The sequence below is a fragment of the Sorex araneus genome, chromosome X, assembly GCF_027595985.1.
Source record: "Sorex araneus isolate mSorAra2 chromosome X, mSorAra2.pri, whole genome shotgun sequence".
NCBI classification, from domain to species: Eukaryota; Metazoa; Chordata; class Mammalia; order Eulipotyphla; family Soricidae; genus Sorex; species Sorex araneus.
In genome coordinates this window covers 345,660,877-345,675,187 of record NC_073313.1, presented here as the reverse complement: position 1 = coordinate 345,675,187, position 14,311 = coordinate 345,660,877, and the positions used below count along the sequence as shown (strand labels likewise).

At 61.6% G+C, this 14,311-nt stretch overlaps 1 protein-coding gene across 3 annotated transcripts in view; it reads right to left on the bottom strand.

The window, feature by feature from the left end:
• HPCAL1 (hippocalcin like 1) overlaps window positions 1-14,311 on the bottom strand; it is an 84,083-nt gene that overhangs the window by 13,045 nt on the left and 56,727 nt on the right. For 2 of the 3 annotated variants that reach the window (XM_055121854.1, XM_055121853.1), the window contains exon 2: window positions 5,252-5,334. The exons of the other annotated variant lie outside the window; for it this stretch is intronic. The gene's annotated coding sequence lies outside the window, so the exon portion shown is untranslated. The remainder of the gene's footprint in view (window positions 1-5,251; window positions 5,335-14,311) is intronic. 3 annotated transcript variants of the gene reach the window in all.

Here is a 14,311-nt window from a genome sequence, read left to right as displayed (position 1 = left end):
AGAGCACACACATTTCACATAGCACGTGTATCTGTACCACAGACATATATGTGCACACCCCAATCCCTCGCACACACCCTTCACGTACCGCGTGCATCTCACATTCACTGCACCCCTCCACACACCACACACATACCACATGCATCTCACACACACATACCACATGCATCTCTCTCTCTCTCACACACACAACACATACACACACACACCACCCTCCCAGAAGCCCCATTTTTCAGGCTCTGAGCTCTGGCTGGGCAGGGGGTGGGGAGGAGCAGGGAGCGGGTCCCAGAGCAGGCGAGAGGAGGGGCCTTTCCATCACCAGTGCCGAGCGACTGAGTCTCACTGCCGAGGTTTCCTACAGTACCGCAGGTAGTGTGTTTGCCTTGCATGCAGTCAACCCGGGTTCGATCCAGTTTGGGCCTCCAAGCACTGCCAAGAGTGACTCCTAAGTGCAGAGCCAGGAGTAACCCCTGAGCATCGCCGGGCGACTCACGCTGCAAAGCAAAGAAAACCCCCAAAAGACCAGCTGCCCAACAGCCGCTGCCCGGGGCCATGGGACGAGCCTGAGGGGTCCCCTGCCCTGGAGCAGAGTGGCCGAGGGGAGCAGGGGCTGGTAAGCAGCCTGCCTGCTAGACACTCAGGGCTTCCCCGCAGAGTTTTTAAAACTTGGAGGAACTTCCAGTGAATCATCTCAGCTGCTTTTTTGATTCATCTTTAATGTCTTTGGAGAAGAAAATGAAAAAAAAAAAAAAAACACAGTAAGTCATTCTCAAGAAAACCAGCATCGGGCGGCTGACATGCCGAGCCCGGGCATGACGGAGATCCAGCTGTCCCGTCCCCCCTCCCGGCCTCCTCCTGGGAGGCCCCACTGACGGCGGCCGCCCGCAGCTGACACGAGTGTTTGTCACCGGGAGCCGGGACGGCCCAGAGAAGCTGCCCTTTGCCGCTCTCTCCTCCCAGCCACACCAGGAGATTCTGCCACCAGGGCTGGACGCCTGGACACCGGGGTACCACGCATCCATCAACATGCGCAGAGGGGCGAGGGCGTAGTGAACAACACGGGGCGCTGAGTGCTGGGGGTGCCCGGCCTGATGGAGCGCAGAGCCAAGCACTGTGGCAGCAGAAAGGGAAACTGAGGAAGGGCTCGCCACACAGCCGAGCTCCATTCCCCAGGGCACGCTCGGCTGTTCCCGCCCACCTGGACAGGCCTGCACAGGGGAGAGGAAGGAAGTCAGGGAGGACAATGGAGCCGATGATACAGGCACCTCTTCCCCATGACCCACAACTGCTGTGGGGTGCGCTGCTTCATGGGGGTCCACTCGGCTGTGGAGCACTGCCGGGGTGCCTGGGACAGGCCCCGTCCCACCCCACCAGGGGCTCACTCACCCCCTCCCCCCCACCAGGGATCCATCCGACCTGCGCTGTCTCCAGTTCAGCGGGAAAGCCAGTTTCTGGGACCCCCAGGCGCTCAAGAGCAAACACGAGCTAAGGGATTTGCACATGGAGGGTCTGACACGTCCAGAGTGTGGAACGGGTTGGCAGGTGGGGGTGGGTGGAGTTGTGCCTGGGGTCACTCGAGGTGCAGAGACCAGTCTCGGAGCCTGGAGACACGGGCTGGAGAAGCCCAGGTGCCAGCGGGCAGGGAGATCTCAGGGACACTGGGGAGACCCCCCTCTGTCTCAGCCCTGGTTCTCCAGAGACGGAGACAGTGAAACACCGCCTCTTACCGCCAGGTGTAGGGGCTCTCACTCAGCCTCGACACAGTCACGTGTGTGGGCTGAGCTCAGGCATGGACACTGATGGGCATCGCCTGCCCCCTTGCTGACCAGGGGTCCTGGGGTCAGACCAGAATAATGACCCCTGCCCCTGCACGGATCCCCTGCAGGGGGCATTGCTGAGTTGTGTAGAGTCTGTGTGTGTGTGGGGGGGGTGCATTGATGAATTGTGCAGTGTGTGTGTGTGTGTGTGTGTGTGTGTGTGTGTGTGTGTGTGTGTGTGTGTGTGAGCCCTGCAGGCATGCGTGTGGGCCAGTTTCTTCTCCGGGAAGGGCGGGTGCAGGGCAGAGGGGAACGCCCACAGGAAGTGGTGCCGCAGAGTCCTCGAGGGGCGCTAAAAATAACTGTCTGCGGACAGTGAGGGAGGATGTCCCCTTTCCGGGTGCCCCGCCTGGAAACCAGAGTCCGTGCCACTTGGTAGCGACTTCCAGAAGGCCTCAGGCTCTGTGGTCCCACATGGGGGCCTCACTCTTGGCCAACACTTGGGGCACTGCAGAGCCTGTCCCTGGACACGAGGTCAGCCTGGCCCTGCACTCACTCTTTTTTTCTTTTTTTTCTCTTTCTCGTTCTTTCTCTCTTCTTTTCTTTCTCTCTTCTCTCTTTTCTTTCTTTCTTTCTTTCTTTCTTTCTTTCTTTCTTTCTTTCTTTCTTTCTTTCTTTCTTTCTTTCTTTTTCTTTTTTTGTATTGATTGACCGTGAGATACTGTTACAAGCTTTCGTGTTTGTTTCAATCACACAATGATCAAACACCCATCCCTCCATCAGTGCACATTCCCCACCACCAATGTCCCCAGTATCCCCTCCTTCTCTACCCTCCCCCTGCCTCCATGGCAGACAATATTCCCCATACTCTCTCTCTACCTTTGGGCGTTCTGGTTTGCAATACAGACACTGAGAGGTCATCATGTTTGGTCCATTGTCTACTTTCAGCATGCATCTCCCATCCTGAATGATTCCTCCAACCATCACTGACTTAGTGATCCCTTCTCTATTCCATCTGCCTTCTCCCCCAGCTCATGAGACAGGCTTCCAACTATGGGGCAATATTCCTGACCCTTGTCTCTAACATCCTTGGGTGTTAGTCTCATTATGTTATTCTATACTCCACAAATGAGTGCAGTTCTGCTGTCTGTCTGTCTCTTTCTGATTCATTTCACTTAGCATGTGAATACTCTCCATGTCCATTCCCTTATAAGCAAATTTCATGACTTCATCTCTTCTAACAGCTGCATAATATTCCATTGTGTAAACGTACCAAAGTTTCTTTTACTAGTCGACTGTCCTCAGGCACTCGGGTTGTTTCCAGATTCTGGCTATTGCCTGCACTCACTCCTTCCTGGCCCTTCTCCCGGGGAGCCCTGAACGTCTCCGTGGATCTAAGCCTCCTGGGAGAATCGTGGTCACACACATCTTCATGAGAGACAACTGACTTGGCAGTGTTGGGGGGTCAGGGGCTTGCCACAGAAAGGCCTGGAAGGCCCCATTATGGGGGGTTGTGAGTTGGGCTTGCAAGATGCCACCAAGTCTTTTCCTTGGAGGCTTAGCGCTAGGGGGAAAACTGAGACCCAGGCCCATCTTTCTATCCCCCCACGCCCCGCTGTCCCCCAGCCTGCTCGCCTACTGCAGGATTTCTGGGGCTCACTCCAGCGAGAGATAAGGCACCTTGTGCCGGAGGCTGTGCCTGTTTCCTGTGGGGGGAAAGCCCAGAGACCCCCCAGGGCGACCCTGGGCCCCGCCGTGGAGCTCTGGAGGCCAGAAGCCAAGGGCTCTGCAGGCGGTGTGCGAGCACGCCCGGGACGGAGGAACGGCAGGGGCACCCCTGTCCCCAACCGAGGGAGGTCGCTACGTTGGGCCCACAGGCCCAGGACAGTGTGCTGCGCCCTGACCTAACACGCCACCCGCTGGTGGCTCTGAGCCTGAGGGTCCCACCTGCCCACACCCGCTCTGTGGGGGGCCTCCCCTGAGACAGGCCTGGGGCGTCTGTCCTGGGGCTCCCTCCCCGAGACGCCCTGGCGGGTGAGGGCCAGACAGCACAGCTGCGGCCCTCACAGGGTAAGCAGAGTTACGAAGGGGTATCTTTTGCTCTGGGGGCCTGCAAAGTTCCAGAAGGTTCTCCAGGACTGGCATGGCCAGCAGGGCTGTCCTGGATGCCACCCCTCACCCCAATCTTTGGCAACAGACTCCACAATCTTGGCCTCAGCTGCTCACAGCACTGCATGGGGGCAGGGCAGAGGCTAACATCACTGTGTGGTGGCCTGCCTGGGGAGGGGGAGGGGGAGGAGGGGGAGGAGGAGGAGGAGGAGGAAGAAAAGGGGGGGAGGGGGAGGGAGAGGGGGATGAGGAGGGGGAGGAGAAGGAGGAGGAGGAAGAAAAGGGGGAGGGGGAGGAGGAGGGAGAGGGGGATGAGGAGGGGGAGGAAAAGGAGGAGGCGGAGGGGGAGGGGGACAGGGAGGAGGAAGAGTAGGAGGAGGAGGGGGAGGGGGAGGAGGGGGAGGAGGGGGAGGGGAGGGGGGAGGTGGAATAGGAGGAGGAGGAATAGGAGGAGGGGGAGGAGCAGGAGCATCCCTTTTCCGGGCCCAGGGCACCCACCTTACACAGCGGGGACCCCTGGGGAGGAGGCACGGCAGGGGCGTGGGGCCAAGCCCTGCTCTGGAACCCTGAGCGCAGCCAGGAGCGGCCGGGCTGGCGAAGAGGGGGGCACGGCAGACAGGGCTCACAGTGGGCACGGGGCAGGTACCCACGCAGAGGGTCCGGGCTCGCACCCGGAGCCCGGAGGGGTTCCAACAAAGCAGGGCGCTAGGCCGCAGGAACTACTCCGGAGCCGCCCTGGTCTGAGGGGGGGGGGTGCTGTGAGCCCCCACAGCTCTGGGGTCCCGACTGCAGTGTGTGTGGGCGAGGGCAGAGACAGGAGTCGGGGGCGGAGCAAAGGAGTTGTGGGGTGCCAGGCAGGACTCTGCCAGGGCAAAGGGGGCTGGGAAAGTCTGGGTTTCTGGGCCTGGAGTGAGGGTGCGACCACCCCCCCACGAGCTGGAGTGCGAGGAGGGTCTGATGGGGGAGGCAGCGGGAGGCGGCTGCGGGGGGAGGGACACTGGGATGGGGACGGGGAGCCGATTCACCCACAAGGGGCCCAGGAAGGCTTCGCCTTTGGGGAGCAGGCAGGGGGGCGGGAGGAGGGATTGGTCAGATTCAGGGGTGCAGGAGGGGCACGAGAGCGACTCCCCACCTGCTGCCCCCCAGCCTCTCCCAGGGGACACCCCGAACAGACGCGCCCTGGGGGGGAAAGACTTGTCCACAAAGACCCCCGAGTAGGCTCTGTCCTCACGGAGTCTCAGGGCGCTGCCCCCCCGTGTCCCCCCACCCCCCATCCACCGAGCACCAGAGAGCAGGAGGCACCTCACCCTCCACCTCTACCCGTGGACCTCACCCCCCACACACACACACCTCCCTGGGTCTGTGCCCGCCCCAGAACGACTTACCGGAGGCTGAGCGGAGGCTGAGTCGGGGCCGGGTCACACCCTCCGGGCTGGCTCGTGTCCTGCGGCAGCCGCTAGACCATGCCCTGTGAGAGACCACGGGGACTCAGGCGGGGGCACTGCCTTCTCTCAGGACGTGCCTGTGTATCGGGGGGCGGGGGGGTGGGAGGCGTAGCTTCCGGAGCCCCCCACCACGTGCAGGAACCCGACTCCTGCCCCCACCTGGAGGGAGGGGCCTCCCCTGAGACAAGTGGGGACAGCACAGCCACATCCCCGGGGCCCTGCAGCCCCTCAGTGCACCTTTAAGGGCTGCCTCGACCTTGGCTCTGGCCCCAACGCCCCCGGCATGGAGAGGGCTCAGGGGGCGTGCTCCCGTCAAACTCAGGCCTCCACAGCTTTCCTGATCCCCACAGCAGCACTGGGGTGCGCCCTTCTCTCCCTGCGGCCCCTCAAGCCATCACCGCCCCTCGCAGTGACACCCCGGCCAGGTGCATCATTGATTCCAGGCAGCAGTTCCCACACCAGCGCTCACACCTCCCGTGCACGGGGGACAGAGTACAGCCCCTCCCATACCCCCCAGAGCCCAGAGCGCCCAGCCAGGACGCAGGAGCACCGTCTTCTCACCCACCCACTAGCACCCCGCTGCGTGATTTGCTCGGTCTTATTTCAACCTCCCCGCAGCCCATTTCACAGATGGGGAAGCAAGCAGAGATTTTGACATGCACACAGGCTCCCAAGGGGCAGAGCCAGGAGGAAGCCCTCAGCCGGGATCTTTCCTGAAGGGGGCCCCTCTCCCCAGCGGGCGGCATTCCGGGCACACCCCTTCTCGCCCTCCCCGGCGAAGGCATGGTCCTGAGGTCAGGACCCCAGGGCGCTGACCTGCCCCGAAACCCCAGCCCCACGCGGCGGGGGGCAGCTGTACTCCCCACGGTGTGGCCGAGAGAGGGGTACCCCTCCTGCCCTCCACCCCAACTGTGAGCTGCACTGCAGGGCTGGGGGCGCGTCCTCATCGTCCCCGTGCAGCTGTGCCTGGCCCTGCACGCGGCAGGCGCTCGATAAATAACCTCTGTTTGGCAAACGCATCCCCCCCCCCCCCGCCCCGCCGGTGCACCACAGATATTCTTGGAAGCGGAGCGCGCGCTGCTCGGAGTTGAAGCCCTACCCAGTTCCCCTAATATAGAGCTTCCCATGCCAAGCTGCCAGTCCCATTACCTACACTTGCTGCGCGCGGGAAACACCTGGGCCTGCTCCGAAAGAGGCCGCGCACGCCCGCACGCCCGCCCCGTGGAGGCTGCATGAGGCGCTTCTTACAGCTGCTTTCTGTGCGTGGCAAAGGACACGATTCCCGCGTCCCTCTGTCCCCCGGGCGGCCTCTGCCGTGGGGACGGCTGTCATGGCCGAGCCCAGAGCCGACCGACGGCCGGGTCCTCTCTCAGGCTCTGGTTTCCGTGAGTCCGACAGATGTGTGCTGTGTCCCCTCAAAACAGTACCACACTGCCCTCAACAGCTGTGGTGCCCACCCGCTCCCGTATTTTGCTTTTTCGTTTGTAGGTTTGGGTTTTGGGTTTTTTGGGGGGGTGGGCAGGGGAGCCCCTCCCAGTGGTACTCAAGGGCGACTCCTGGCTCTGTGCTCCAGGGCTGTTCCCAGCAGTGCTCGGAGTAGCCCGAGCATGTGATGCCAGGGAAGGACTCCGAGCTTCCTGCTTGCTGCAGAGGCTCCTGCCCTTTCAGCTCTCTCCCCACCCTCGCCCACTGTTGTTCACAGCAGCTTTCACCTCAGTTTCGCTTCGTCACCTGGGAGCTTGATGCGCTGGCTCGCCCTGATATACATGAAGCTCACGGCCCAGACAGGCCAGGGACCCTCCTCCCCGGGGTCTCCTGGAGCACAGGTCAGCGGCAGAACGCACCCGAGGCCTCATCTTTCATTCCACTCTCTGACTGGCCCCGGCAGGGAGGGTTTTGCTCTGCGCCTCGCCCCACCCCCGCCCCGTTTACAGGGGAGCAGAGGGAACTGGGGACACTTGCCAAGGTCACACTCGGCCCAGCAGGATTACAAAATGACCCAGGCGCCACTCTTTCTAGAGGTGCTCATCCGCACCTTCTGGGCGGCTGCTTCTAGGAGGCCCCAGGAATGCACTGATCAGGAGTGAGGGGTGCTGGGTCAGAAGCTCTGGGGGAAAGGCCCCCCCCAGGACACGCCCTGCTGCCACATTGCACCTTTAATCCACTGGCAGTCTCAGCTGGGGGCAGATCAGCATACAGTACCACCCCCAGCCTCATGGGGGCAGCACTGTACAATCGACAAGCTCATGACCGGTCAGTGACCCACTGGACACTTTGCAAGTCTGTCTCACAACAGGGGCAAAGCCATGTGTGGCAGGGAGGGAGGGCAGTTCTGGCCCCTAACTCTGCATGACCCCTGCATTCTTTTTTTTTTTCCCTTTTTGCGTCACATCCGGCAATGCACGGGGTTACTCTTGACTCTGCACTCCGGAATTACTCCTGGCGGTGCTCAGGGGACCATATAGGGTGCTGGGAATCGAACCCAGGTCGGCCGCGTGCAAGGCAAACTCCCTACCCGCTGTGCTATCGCTCCAGCCCCGACCCCTGCATTCTTGCATTCTTGACGTCTCCATCAGTGCTAAGTCGTCCCCCAAACCCTCAGCCCCCCCCCCCCGCCCCCCGGGGTACCAGCTCTGGTTTCCCGGCCCAGTCGGGGAGGGAGGAAGGGAGGAGGAGTGTCCATCATCCCTGGGACTGCCAAGGCTCTGGCTCCCCGGCTGCTTGGACAGTCCATTAACTCCACTTGCAAATTTCCTCCCCATCTATCACTGAGCCACAGGGGCTCCCGGGCCACCGGCTTTCCTGTGACAGATAAAGATTACAGTCATTGCTCCAGACGGAATCGGAGAGCAGAAGTCATTAGGCAGAAATAATTATGTTGAGTTATGTCTGGTCGCGCCTGGGTTCTGTCTAGAGACTGAACGGGGGCTTCTTCCTCTCCCTCCCGTCAGGCACGGAGGCAACGACAGAGGTCGGGGGGATTCCAGCAGACCGGGAATAGTCCCCAGGTGCGCCCTCCTGCACCCAGTTCCTCCTCGCCTCCTGGGCAGTGTTCACTGGCCTCTGGCGCTGGTGGACCCAGAGTGACCAGGTCAGGTCTGTGTCTTCCTTTGTCGGGGAGCCCCACCCGGCGACGCTGAGGGCTTATTCCTGGTGAGGCTTGGGGGACTCTATGGGATGCCGGGGACCGAGCCCAGGTGGGCGTGTGCAAGGCCAGCTCCCTAACCGGCTACACTGTTGCTCCAGCCCCAAGTCAGGCCCAGGGAGGGGTCCTGGGAGGAGGTGCCCCAAGGGCTGGACAGGTCAGGCTCACTGACCCCGCTCCACTATTGCCTAGCTGTGCCAGGAGAGCCAGTCTGAGCTGCCGTCTGCCTTGCTTCCTTCTGTGAAAGGGAGACGATGAAAAAGGGGAGCACCCAGTTCATCAAGCACCCAGTTCATCAAGCACCCAGTTCATCAAGGTGGGTGGTGACTGAGATTCTACGACACGACGTTCATTTATTGGGAGGAGCTCAATAAATGACCACTGGGTCTGACAGAGCAGAGAAGCCTTCAAAAGCATGCTGTGTGTGTGTGTGTGTGTGTGTGTGTGTGTATGTGTGTGCGCGAGCGCGTGCGCACATACATGAAACCCTATCATTGACAGCATTGCAAACCATGACGGCTCAGAGAAAAATTAAAAGAAACAAACAAGGGGCTGGAGCAATAGCACAGCGGGTAGGTCGTTTGCCTTACACGCGGCCGACCCGGGTTCGAATCCCAGCATCCCATATGGTCCCCTGAACACTGCCAGGAGTAATTCCTGAGTGCAGAGCCAGGAGTACCTCCTGTGCATCGTCAGGTGTGACCCAAAAAGCAAAAAAAAAAAAAAAAAAAAAATGCTGGTAAGAATTGAGGCCAACCAGCAAGACCCAAGTGAGCCTAAGGGACTCAAGAAGGAGTAATATGAAGGCCTGTGACAAGATCATACTACAGGAGACTGAACGATCAAGAAGAGACTGGATTAGGAACCGGGAACATTCCTTGCAAAGAAAACCCAGATGGTGTGGCGGCTGAATCCGAGAAACGCTTAAAGGACAAGTACCTGTCTAGGAAGCTTTTACAAGCCCTTCCCCAAAACCAGAAGAGGGGAGGAAGCGTCCCTGCTCGTTCTATGGTTTCATCCTGGTCTACGCCTTGATACCAAAACCAAAGTCTTTCTTTTTTTTGGGGGGGGAGAAGGGGGAGGCACCCCTACCTATGCTCAGGGCTTACTCCTTGGCCCTGTGCTCAGGGATCTCTCCTGGTGGGCTTGGACCACCATACAGGATTCTGGGGACTGAACCCGGGTCGGCTGCTGTACCACGGCTCTGGCCCCAGCTTTTCCTTTTCTTACGGGATCTAGGCCTTTGCTTCTTTACCAGAGGGCAGAAAAGCGAACTCGACCAAGCACACAGGGTCAGGAGGCCAGCCCTGGGCAGTGCCCTCAGCTTTCCCCCGGAGTGACCACGAGCGGGAATGGATGCTGGGCTGGGCTGCGGGTCCGAGCACTCTCCCCACACAGGCTTCCTGGCTGTGTTAGGTCCGATCACCCTCCCGACCCTCCTTCCTGGGGACCCTCCAGGGTGCGTGGACACAAGCACTCTGAAGCTGTCTGGACTCAGAGCTGCTCCTTCCCGCAGGGCTGGCGGGTGGGGGGGCAACTCAGGGCCCCTGAAGGCCCTCTCAGCTCACCCCCTGCGGCCCCCCAACAAGTGCTCGGGCCATTTCAGGGTCCTGTTCCGCAGGGGGGCCAGGGCAGCGTCTTCCTAAGCAAGGCACCCACCCAGGCACCCCTGTGGCCAGCCCCCTGGCTCGCACCGGGCGAGGGTGTGTGCTCCAGGGATGACGGATTCGTTTAATATCTCCTGGAATCTGGTTCTGCCAGGAAGCGTCCCTGGGGAGAGACGCCGAGGGGGTCTCTGTGGATGGCGTGGAGCTGCGAGTCCACGCCCTCCCCCCGCCGGGGGACCGGGCTCACGGGGAGCTCTCAGGGGGCCACGTGGAGGCAGGCGCTCGGCTGCTCGGTCTGGGAGCAGCCCCAGACCGTGGCCCCGAGTTAGGGGGCGTGAGCTGAGAAACCTCACGGCACCAACCCGGGGCTCGGGGCGCAAGGCGCACACTCTGCCCCCGGGCTGCACCCCCACAGCTGAGCGAGAACAGGAACTTTGATTCTGTCGGTTTCAGGGCCACACCTGGCAGTAACCAGGGGCACGTTTGTCAGGTCACCCCTCCTCCTCCTCCTCCTCCTCCTCTTCTCCTCATGAGCCCCCAGAGGTGGCCTGGAGGACCCAGGAAGCTGTGGGTGTGAACATGTGAAGGTGGCACATGGCTCTGCCTAGAACCGTCACCCCTACCTGCAGACCTCAGAGAGGGCGAGCCACTCATCCAAGGCCACACAGCAGAGCAGGCCGGCACAGTCCACCCTGCCCTGCAGGCCAGGCTTCACCCCAGTGGCCACAAGACCCAGCCATGGGGCAGCAGAGACCAGACCTTGGCCCCCGGGACCCAGGAGGAAGCCGGGAAAGTGGGAAATACGCCATCGCCGCATTTCAGGGTCCTGAGGCCAGCAGTACACAATGAGGGAGGGGGTCTGCGCAGAGGCAGGGGGTCCCTCACCAGCCCAGGAGCCCTGTGTCCCCGCCCCAGTCCCCAAGAGGCCACCCCGCCAGATGGCCTCAGATACCCCCAGTTGTGAGGCTCCTTCCTGCACTGCTCCACAGCCCGGGCTAGTGGGCTCCGCCTTCACCAACCTACCGCCCCCCCTAGACTGGGCGCTCCTGCACCCCCACACCCCCGGGGTCCTTCCCGCTGTCCCCCGCAACCCCTGCCCCCCCAGATCGTGGCTGACTCTCCAGTAATGGTTATTTGGGGGGTCGAGTCGTATCTGGGAGTGCTCAGGGATCACTCCTCCTGGCAGTCTGGGGGACACACGTGGTCCCAGGGTGCCACAGCTGCCTGCAAGGCCGGTGCTCACGGGGGGGATCACTCCTCCTGGCAGTCTGGGGGACACATGTGGTCCCAGGGTGCCACAGCTGCCTTCGAGGCCGGTGCCCGCCGTCCTGCACGCCCTCGGCCAGTTCATGAGCTAGTCTGCAAGGGGGCAGCTCAGGCAGGGGAGGTGCGAAGAGGCTGGGGAGAAACGCACAGCCAGGGGCGGGGGTCTTGGACAGTGGGGCTGGGGGCGGGCTTCTGAGGGCTGTGGAGCGAGCAGGGCAGCAGCTGCGGGCTGGGGTCACACAGAAATTGAAAACAAACTCGGAGACAGCCCCGCTGTGCTCGCGGTGGGAACAACCTACTTGCCGGGCCCCGCCAACTCCAGGCCAGCTGGCACCCGGGACACGCTCCCTGACGCAGAGCACGGGCAGGGACACAGAGCAGCCTGCAAAGCCCACGGCCCGGCAGAGGGGGGCAGGGCAGGCGGCTTTGGGGCCACTTACTCAGCGGCCCACTGAGTACCGGGGGCCCGGCGGGGGCTGCTCGCCGCCTCAGCTGAGAGGAGGGGATAAGTCATCGGGAAACGCAGATAAATTATTCATGCCCCACAAATGAGCAGCCTCTGGGCTGCCGTAACAGCCGCTGTGCCACAGATTCTCGGAGAATCCTGTTAGCGCCACGACTCGGCCACGACTCGGCCACGACTCGGCCACGCAGTCACCGGCTCCACTGGCAGCCCCCGGGAGGTGCTCAGGGGAGCGACCAGCAGGCTCTCCATCCTGCACCCCAGTGAAAGCCGCCTGCCGGGTGGGAAAATCACAGCCCTGCAGCCTGAGGAACACCAAGGCCTCGGCTCCAGAAGGCTGCCCCCCACCCCCCACCACACATACACGTGCACACACACGCACATGTGTACACACACACGCACATACATGCACACACGCACACTTGCATATACATACATGCATGTACACACAGATATACATGTGCACACGCACATACACATGCGCACACATATGAACACACAGATAAACACACGCACACATATGAACACAGATAAACACACGCATACATACACACAAGTTTGCATGTACATGTGCACATGCACACGCGCACGCGCGCACACACACACACACACACACACACACAGCCCCAAAGCACTCCAGCCCCGGGCACCAGGACACAGGAGTCAGCAGTGCCCTGAAACGCAGAGCCTGGGCGCCCCACCTGCAGGGCTCGAACTGGGGCACTGCACCCCCAACACGTGCCAGGGGGAGGAGCTCCCCTGGCTCCCCCCAACCATCAGCTTGGTCTTACACTCTGGAGTCACAGGGACAGGAGGACAAGAGCCCCACAAAGTCTGTGCAAAGCCCCACAGACCCCAGCTCTCGCTCCAGACCCTGAGTCTCATTTCTCACTGAGCTGGGCTGGCTCGGGTCACCTCATCCCCGGGAAGTCTGGGGGCGGGGGGGGGGTGTTCTAGAGTACAGGACCCGCCCCCCAACTGACCCCATTAGCTATTTCTCTGCCTGAACACGCCCTGCTATGCCGCTGCTGTCTCCTGCCCCTGCTCCTCTCTCTCGCTGCCTTGGGCCAGTGCCTGAGGTCCAGCGGGAGCCAGGAGGAAGAGGTGGCCAGCAGTAAGGCTGGTTGAGGCGCGAGGGCCCCAGAGAACAGCCACGTCCAAGGTGCAAGGAGGCGGGCCTTGGCCCTCTGTCCCTTCCTTCCTTGGAGGGGCTTCAGGGACAGCCTGGCAGGCCGTTTGGGGGTCTCCTGGGGGTGCCAGAGTGGCATACCCAGCCTCTCCAGACCCAGGCCCCCTGCTCTGCTCCCCTCACCCCACTCCAAGGAGCTCGGCGGCGGCTAGCTGGCTGCCTATGATGGCATGTACTTTCCGGGGGGGTGGGGGGCTCCCTAGTGGTGGTCAGGAGGCTCTGGGGGCCACTCGTGGCAATGCTTGGCCCAGCAGTGCTCAGAACTGGGGTGTTCGGACCCATCGTGCTGGGCAGCCCCTCCCCAGGCAACACCTCTCATGGCACCAGCAGGGACGCTGGTTGGGGGGAAACTGGTCTCTGGAATCTCATCGGCTCGGGGAGTTGGTGCAGAACGACCCCCAATTCACTCCCAGCGGTCCCTGCGAAAGCCAGAAACGGCGGTGAGAGCTGCTTTGCCGCCATCGGGAGGGCATGTCCGCCCACACGGACAGGGAACGGCTCTGAAGAGGGGGGGTGGGGGGGCTGGGAGACAGCACAGCGGGCAGGGCGCTTGCCTTGCATGTGGCTAGGCCAAGTTCCATCCTCGGCTTCCCACATGGCCCCCCGAGCACCACCAGGAGCGATTTCTGAGCACAGAGCCAGGAGTAACCCCTGAGCATTGCCTGCTGTGTTTCCCCCCTAAAAAAAAAATTTTTTTTTAAAGAGAGGGAGGGGTGTGGGTGGTGGGGGCTCTGTGTGACGCCCGGCAGAGCTAGGCTGACCTGGCAGCTCATACACATTCTGATGGCTCTTTTTTTTTATGCCCCAGAAAACTCCTGCATATTCATGAGGAAGAAGGGCGGGAATGCACAATGCAGCACACGCAATGAACATACATCACATGTCCAGATAACTCCGCAGGAGTGCCTTACAGTGCAGGGATGAAGACGGCGGGAGAAGGGGCTTGGCAGGCACCTCCGACTCTCAGGGAAGAAGCCTCAGGAAGTGTCGGCCACGCCGGACCTCCCCTCCCGCACGGCACGCACGCTCCACCCCTCCCGGCCATCCGCAAGCCCACAGCAGGCTGCTTCTAGAAGCTTCTCTTCCTCTCCACTCACATGCTGTGGCTGGAAACTGGGGGGGAGGGTGGTGACCAGGCTCCCTCCCCCAACACCCCCTCCCCCACTGCCCCACGGCTGGGCCAACACCGAGACCCCAGGGGCCTTTGTCGAGAAGCTGGTGTGGAAGGACTGTCGGCACAGCTGCCCTGGGAGCAGAGCAGGGCCAGGGGCTGAGACAAGACCCAAGACCCTGCAAGTCGGTGTGACCCGCAAAGTGAACACGTGGGTGT